The 8462-nt window shown below is 45.2% G+C and overlaps 1 pseudogene; it reads right to left on the minus strand.

The window, feature by feature from the left end:
* Positions 1–354: 354 nt before the first annotated feature.
* Positions 355–507, minus strand: LOC129714793 (U1 spliceosomal RNA; annotated as a pseudogene).
* Between the last annotated feature and the right edge of the window lie 7955 nt (positions 508–8462).

Raw genomic sequence — 8462 nt, forward strand, 5'->3', positions numbered from 1 at the left:
ACCCTTATTTTGTGTAAACTGGGAGGAACCAGACTACCTACCTCCATGTTCATTGTTTTTTCATGAAGGCTCAGTTTTGCTGGTATGCTGGTGCTGTCGGTGGGGCGGCGCATTTTCCCTGGGGTCACGCTCTGGGCCCCTGTCTAAAAAAGACTTTTGGGGGTAATAAGCAGCGGCCCCCGAGCTTTCACCAGTCCTTGGATGTGGGTGTTGACTGGTGGATGCCGAGGGGTGCTGCCAGCTGGGTGTTGGATGCGATGTCCTGCTCGTTCCATGGCCTGCCCTCATGAGGCCCACAGGTTTAGCTGCCTCTCTTCCCGCTGCAGCGGTTTGCATAGCCCCGTATATTTGGGGTTGAGGGCAGGTCTTATATGCCACAATTTTGGCAGTCGAGTATCCCGCATTTGGGGACATCGTAGGCGTCAGCACACTCGAAGTGCAATGGGATAGCCTCGTCCTGGGAGAACCACCTTGGTGATCATGGCGTCTCGCCTGCCAGGTGAGTATGATCCGTGGAACGAGCAAAGGCGGTGATTTTCGATGTTAGGAGCTTCAGAATTTGCAGCTTTTTTAGCTCTTGACTGCGAGTCTGCTGACCCAGCTGCCTGCAGATTTGACCTCTGGAAAGGCCTTCTCCTGCAGGGCTTTGTTGGAAAGATAGCTGATACTGGCTGCCATCTGGGTTCCAGTAGTCTTCCTGCGCGTGGAGGTGCCATATAGTGGCCCACGACACCCAGCAGCTCTTCATGATCCTGCTCCCCTGGCATACTCCTGCTGTCGTCCGCCTGCCCTGGGTGTGAGCCAGCCCAGCCCTGGCCTCCCTTGCTAGCCTCGAATAAAGAGGGAGCAAAAGGGGTGCTGTAAATTCTGTGGAGGAGGCATATGCCCTACCTCCGTTGTCCCATCAATCCCTCGACAAGGGAGATGGCTAGTGCAATAGCACTGGGGTGGGAGTGTTAGTTCCCTTGGCATTACAATACAATACAATACAAATTTATTATCATTTGAGCCCCAGTGAGACTCAAACGAAATGTTGTTTCCACAGCCATACAAACAAAGACACTGTCTTACAGACATACACATAATTAAATTCACACAAACATCCATCACAGTGAAGCCACTGTGATGGAAGGCAAGTCTTTTCTCTCCCCTGTTCTCCGTGTCTCTCCCGATGTCCAAGCCCCAGGCGGGCGATGATGAGTCCCACGGCCATTTTAGGCCGCGCGGGGCGATTTACGGCCCCGCTCCCGGTCTGAAAGTACAAGGTTGGAACCCCCATGGGCGATGGTGAGTCCCACGGCCATGAAGCCGTGCCGGGTGATGTACGGTCCCGGTCCGGGTCGTTCCAACCCCGTGACACCGGCTGGAGAAGTCGCGTTGCGGGAGCTCCGGGAAGCGGTCTCTCTCCCCGGACCCGCGAGCTCCCGATGTCCCAGTCCACCGGACCTGCGGCTGCGTTGCTGGAGCCTCCGAGCCCCAGGAGTCGAGTCGCAGCAGCGAGTCACCACCGCTCCCCACGCTCCGAGGCCAGCCAGCCCCACGATGGTGAGTAGTCCGCAGCTCCGCAGTCTCCCGAGCCCCCGGGTCGTTCAGGCTGGAGGCCGCTCCACGGTGCTAGGCCCCAACGACAGCCGAGACCCGACAGGGAAAAAGTCGGGTCTCCCGGACAGGGAAGAGATTTAAACAGTTTCCCCCTCCACCCCCCCCCGCCCCCCACATTTACACATTTAAAAATACTATTAAAAAACACCAAACACTACATTTAACTAGACAAAAAATAAAAAAAAGACAGACAGGCTGTAGGGGCCGCTGCAACGGGTGAGTCGCGCCGCCAACCAATTCAGCCAGTGACCCCTCGTTTTTCTGGAGGTTTTTAGCTCCATGACCTCCTCTGGCTTGGGGAGACAGACATACTTGTTTTTGCTGTCTCCAGCCTGTTCCAGAGCTTGAGGAAAGTTGATTCCTGTAGAACCTGTATTTTTGGTAAGGTTGTCTTACCTGTTGTTAGAGGCTGCCTGCCGTTTTTGGGCGGCATTCTAGCAGTTCCCGGGCGGCGATTCTCCTTGTCAGGAGTCTGCAGGGGTTGCCGGTCAGGTTTTGAATTTCCCTCCGGTCCGCTGCTGTTAACCAAACAGCTGTTCAGCGGACCGGCATCAGCGCAGCTCCCTGTCAGTGGTCCGCAGCGTGTGCGGTCCCGTTTGCGCCTATCCCCCTCCACTGTCGGCTCCTTCACCGGAGTCGAACGGGGGCCGCTTCCTCTGCTGCTTTGCTCCCCCTGGAGCAAAAAACCACAAGGCCCGATTAAGGTAGGTACTTACCTAACGTTCCGTATTTCAGGCTGGTTGCGGGAGCGCCCGACTCCCGCTGGGCCGCGTGTGCACAGCTGGACGTTAATGCCGCACCTGCGCACTGAGCGGGTTCTTCACGTAGTCACTCACGTGACTCCGAAGTAAAATTAACAAATAATAAGCCTACCTCAGAAAATCTCTTTCAAATCGGAATTTAAAGTACATTGATTCTTTTTAGAGGGTGTATCCTTTAAGACACCATTTAAAAAATCCCACCACTGGCTGTGGACATCATCAGCAGGGCCAGCAATTACTCAATTACACTTGAACTGAATTTCTCACAAGGCCACATAGAAGAACAAGAGATAAACACATTGAACAGAATTGAAAACTGCATGACCTCAGGACATCGCAAAGGGCAGTTAAGTCAGTTACTGTGAGTCGAGAGCCACATCTTTTTAAGAATACCTCCCCTGATGGACCTGAGTGAACCAGCTGGGTTTTATGTAACTTCTATTTTTTTTTAAAGTTTTCACTTAATGGAATGGGTTGCCAGAGGAGGTAGTTGAGACAGATTATTATAATAGCATTTAAAAGATACTTGGACAGGTACACGCATAGGAAAGGTTTGGAGGTATATGGGCCAAATGGGACGAGCTTAGATGGGGCATCCTGGATGGTATGGACAAGTTGGGCCAAAGGGCTTGTTTCCATGCAGCATGACTCCAAATGAGTTTTGTTATATGTTTATAAGTTAGTTTTTATTCTTGAAAATTGAAATAATTTGAATGTATTTAGATTTTACATGTTTTTGATCCTGGGAAACATTCACAAACATTCTAAGTTTCTGATTTGTTTAGCAGCCAGCAGATTCCTGTCCTTGAAGGACACAAATGAACCAGGCAGGTTTTCTTTCAACAATGCAGTAGTTTCATAATGACAATATCAGATTGAAGATATGTTTCCCCTGCAGATTTGTCCAACTGATTTGAAGTTCCAAACTACCACAATGGAACATGATCTGGCTTCCAGATCCTTTGTCCTGTCTCTGGAATGCAAGTACTATGTCATCTGACCCCTGTTAGATGGGAAGCATACAGAGGGAGGCCAACCAGCTGTGTTCCAGAATAGTGAAATCTCGTGCAAGGCATGGAAGAGCTCTCCATACGTGAAATGTAATGTTCAGAATACTAAGCTGAAAAGCATAGGCCTAGAATTTCCTGCCAACCCACAATCACTTCTACTCCATAGATTTATCCTTTGCTGTGACCCTTGTGTCACTTTGATTCCAAATGTTGGGCTCATCCCTAATGATACAGGCTGAGTGATGACAAGACTATGCAGGTGTTCATCCTGTATGGTTTGGAGGTTGAGTGTGACAACAAAATGCCCAAGAAAGAACCAGGAGCTGTCAAAACTTTCACAAGCTGTGAATGTCACCGACATTTAAAAACGTTAAATGCTAAAAAAAAATAGCAAACTAATACACTTAAACCATACATTATTAACTTGTTGTGTTTAATCGTTAACTGGGAAAGAGAGTCAGTCATTTAGAACTCCCATTTCCTTCAGAATCCTGAACTTAGTGAGCTTTCCCACAAAGCATTTGTTTTGACTTGTTCAGGAAAATCAATGTGGCTGCTCCACTTGATCACTATCTCAAGATTATTTTCCAAAATTGACATGGATGCTCAGTGAAGAGGAATCGGGCTTTGACGATGGCATTGCCACAGTGGGCAGCCAGCCAACGCTGAGTGTCGAAATGCTCTTGTGATGGATGGCTGTCTGCAAAGTGCCAGAGCTCTCCCTGGAAATCATCGAGCTCTTCTCCATCATGACTCAGCGTCTGAAGAACAGCATTAGAAAGGGAAGAAAGAGAAAGCAACCATTCCATGGCAAATTGAAAGCTGATCAATGCTTAACAAAATTATTTCACAGATAAGCTGCAACAGCAAGGAGAAATTCTGTAGAATTGCCTCATTTAATTTACTCACCTTTCAGCATGGAATGAACAAAAACAATATTTTAATGACTTAACTGAAAGATTAAATTCCACCAAAAGCCGTAGTTTCAATTAGTGTCTTTCATGGATATTCTTTTTCTACCAGTAATTATTACTTCACAAGAATGTTATTTCCTTGAAATTTGTAGTACTTCCCCCTCCATGATTCTGCTCTTAAATTATCCCATTCACATCCAGCAGCTCACACTTAGCCACTGCCAGTTCTTTCCTTCATTGTTGACCCTTCCCTTATAAACCAGAGGCTGATCATGCTGTCTATCACAAGAGCTCAACGTACAGCATTTTTAAAAGCCATTCTTGGCTAGTTTACGGTTTCCAGTTGATCAGAGTTATTATTTGTCACAGCCTCAATTTGACCTACAGAATCATCACATTATCAAATGAAGAAGACCGAAAGATAAAAGCAAAGCAAATGAGATTGAAGTTAAATTATCAGCAAATTCTAAATTTGACGGGAATATTTTGGATACTTCAATTGTAACTCAGGGATCAAAACATAACAGCAACCTCACTACCACAACTTGCATTTATATAGCATCTTTGAAAAAACATCCTAAGATGCATCGTAGGAGCATTATCAAAACACGTTCTGCCCACAAACTTGAAAGAGGAACAGGAATTTAAGGAAGAGATTATAGACGTTGGGATCTTTCCAAGATGAAAGTACAGACACCAACGTTGGAACAATTAAAATCAGGACTAAGCAACAGCCAAAACTGCAGGAGTGCAGATCATAAGGGTTAGACTGGGGGAAGATATCAGAGAAGGGGAAGGAGAAAGGTTGGGAACCTCTTCACTTAACAAGGAGCCATGGGTGAATGGGACTTGGTGTAAGTTAAGCAGCAGTATTTTGGATTACCTCAAGGTAATGGAAAGTGGACATTTTACCTGCTCGTAGCTGGTCAGGAGCAGTTGGATCTCGTGGATACAAAAGATGTGATTGAGGGCTTCAGTCGTGGATAAGTTTGCATAGGAAATAACCGCAGTCAAATGATAAAAATCTTGTTCATATCATTGTTGATACGGAAAATATTAGAGTAAACATTTACAATTATCACAAATGTTCAATGCAGTTTGTTCTGGGTGGAGCTGCATAACTAAAACGGGGTGGGCAGAATTTGCAAACCTGGAAAAGATCAAAAAAACACAGGAAGCACTCAATAGGCCTAGGGGTGACGGTAAAGAGGAATCTGTATTTATGTGCCAACCTGTTTATCAACACAGCTTCTGGTTAAGACTCCACACCCAAAATGTAAATGTACTTGTTTTGTTTACCAGTGCTGCCTAAGTGTTTCCAGCATTTTTGTTCTTAAAGAATTGCATAAACAAAGAATAGCTCTTTTTCCCCTCATTCAAGGTAAATGTGGATTTCAGAATTCATCTTTGCAATTGTAGATTGTGCAGGCTAAAGTAGTTTGTGCAATGTACAAAGTGGTCTGGTGCTGTATCGGGTGGTTCAAGAACCTGATGGTTGTTGGAAAGCAGCTGTTCTTGAACCCAGAGGCCACAGTTCTCAAGCTCCTGTTCTTTCTTCCCAATAGTAGCAGCGAGGTCAGGGTGGTGTGTGTTTTTGATCATTTTAGCTGCTTTCCTGAGGCAGCACTCCCTGTAGACCCCTTCACTGGTGGGGAGGGTAATACCACTGATGCACTGGTATAAATGTTCACCACTTTCTGCAACCTCCTTTGTTCTTGAGCATTCAAATTACTGAACTGAGCAGTGATGCAACCATTCAGTGCACTCTCTAGCTGCAGAAGTTCAATTGCATATTTGGCCACATGTCAAATCTCCTCAAACGTCTGAGGAAGTAGAAGCGTAGGCGATAATTTACCAGTTATTCTTGGTAAACCAGACCGCGATTGTACGCAGTACGACTTCAGTCATGCAAAGTTCATGGAAGACCATTTTACACAAAGAAAGATGAAATTGTGGGAGGAATCCCTATCTTATGACATCAAGCATGGCCTCCAATGGCAGCAAAATAAAGATAGGTGACGCATGAGAGGGATCTGGGCCAGACGAGATAACAGAGATAGGGAGGGATGAGAGCAATGTCCGTCTGGATAAGGTCTTGATGCTTAATTGAGCTAGGAGTGCCTTGGGATAGTTAATTCTAAGAGCTAACAAAGGCATGGATACATTTAAAAAAATGCAATTTATTAAAAAAAGACTGAACAAAAAGGCATTCAAACATTCAATGAGCTCACCTTGTTTATCTGATCATAATTTTTGATTATTTCAAAACACACAACCTTTTAAACACACAACCACCTGGAGACAACAGGTGAATACTGATCACGAGACCTTAGCCTTGGGACAGGGATCCGTTGTCCACTGTTTATTGTTTGTGGACATATTGTAATCATGTTCCTCATAAAAATCATTAGGATGCCACAACAGAAAGCATACAAAGAAAAAGTTTTGGTCAGGTTCCCTGACTTCGAGATGGTTCTTTTATACTTTAAATAGCTGAGAATAGTCCGTGCCCCATTAAATTGATATGAAACAAACATTGTGCGTTACTCATTCATGGAATGTGGGTGTCACTGACAAGGTCAGCATTGATTACCCAACTATAACTTCTCTTGAGCAGAGTAATTTGAGACTCATTTCAGAGAGCAATTAAGGATTGCTGGGGTATGGAATTCACAAATAGGACAGGAACTTAGAAACAATAAATTTATTTCCTTAAACTTAAAGAACTGTTGTAAACAAAGTTGTTTTTTATGGCACCAGCAATTTCATTTTCACTGTTGCTAGATGCCAATTATTAAATTCAGTTCAATAATCTTGAATTCAAAGTTCTCAGCTGCTGTTCTGCATTTTCAACGTGTTTTCAGCTCACTAGTTCATGCAAAACGTGTTTAAAAAAAAGGCAACTATAAAAGTACTCCACAGCCAATAACAGGGCCACTGAAGTGTTAATGAAAAGTCACAATGTTACTAATTTGGTAGGAAGTGCAAAGGGAATAGATTATCTTTTAAAACAGACAGCTCTCAATCACCTTTAATTAAAAGGAGCCTCCAAAATTTTCTTTGCTTATCTCCAAAATTGAACCGAAACCCAGTCTGTTCCCACAGCACAAACTAAAATGGGACTTAAATACAGAGCAATGGGAAAACCCTAGAAATCCAATGATATCACAAGTGGATTTGTTCATTCTGCTTGACCAGTTTTGCCTTACTCTATTTTTGCCAGGGGGAAAAAAAATGAGAAGACGAGCGATGTCTACACAACTCACAAAGTCAATATGCTGCTGGTCGGGGAGGAGCAAGTTTCAGGAATGCAAGTTTTTGTTCTTCTGGCTTGCCAGCAAACAGGGCCCAGGAAAACTATGTGCATTCCTGAAGACTCCCAGAATAATGTAGATGATTAAATAAAATTTAATAATTTGCCACTGGTTAATAGTTCAGTTTCGACAGTAAGGCACACTCGATTGTATCGGTACCTTTGTCGTTACTACTTTATCGACAATTGTAATCCCAAACCCAAATATACACTTGCACCGTGGAATGTTGGCTCCTCTGTTGTAGCTCCATCTTGCAACAAGTGCTTTAGAAAATGGGATGGGATTATATGAGAATTTTTCCCGAACAGTCTGTGACCCATAGCGCTATGGCCATAGCACTATCTTTAAAGCCCTTAGCGCTGTAGCCAACAGCGCTTTGTTTAAATACCCACACGTTAAGCCGACAGCATTCAGTATAAATCTTTGCTCACTAAACCGGCAGCGCTGTGTGTACTACCTTTACGAGCCAAGTCTGTAGCGCTGTGTGTATTGCTTTACGCGCCAGTCTGCGGCCGGTAGCACTTTGTTTCCAAAGGGGGGGGGGGGGGGACAAGGGGGCCTTGCTCGGACGCCATTGGGTACAGTTTGAATTTGGGAGCAGCGCCAGGACTTACTTCAACAGCTGATTTCTGCCTGCAGGCGCCTGCAAGTCATAAGTAAAGGGCCTGTCCCACTTAAGCCTCGACGGTCCCGCGAAGGTCGCACGCGATTTCATGCGTCCGCACAGCCACCTGGAGCGCGTGACGTCATTTGAAGATGGACACAAAGCTGGAGTAGCTCAGCGGGACTAGCAGCATCTCTGGAGAGAAGCAATGGGTGACATTTCATGTCGAGACTCTTCTTCAGTCTGAAAAGAAGGGT

The sequence above is a fragment of the Leucoraja erinacea genome, chromosome 40 (genome assembly GCF_028641065.1).
Source record: "Leucoraja erinacea ecotype New England chromosome 40, Leri_hhj_1, whole genome shotgun sequence".
NCBI lineage: Eukaryota > Metazoa > Chordata > Chondrichthyes > Rajiformes > Rajidae > Leucoraja > Leucoraja erinaceus.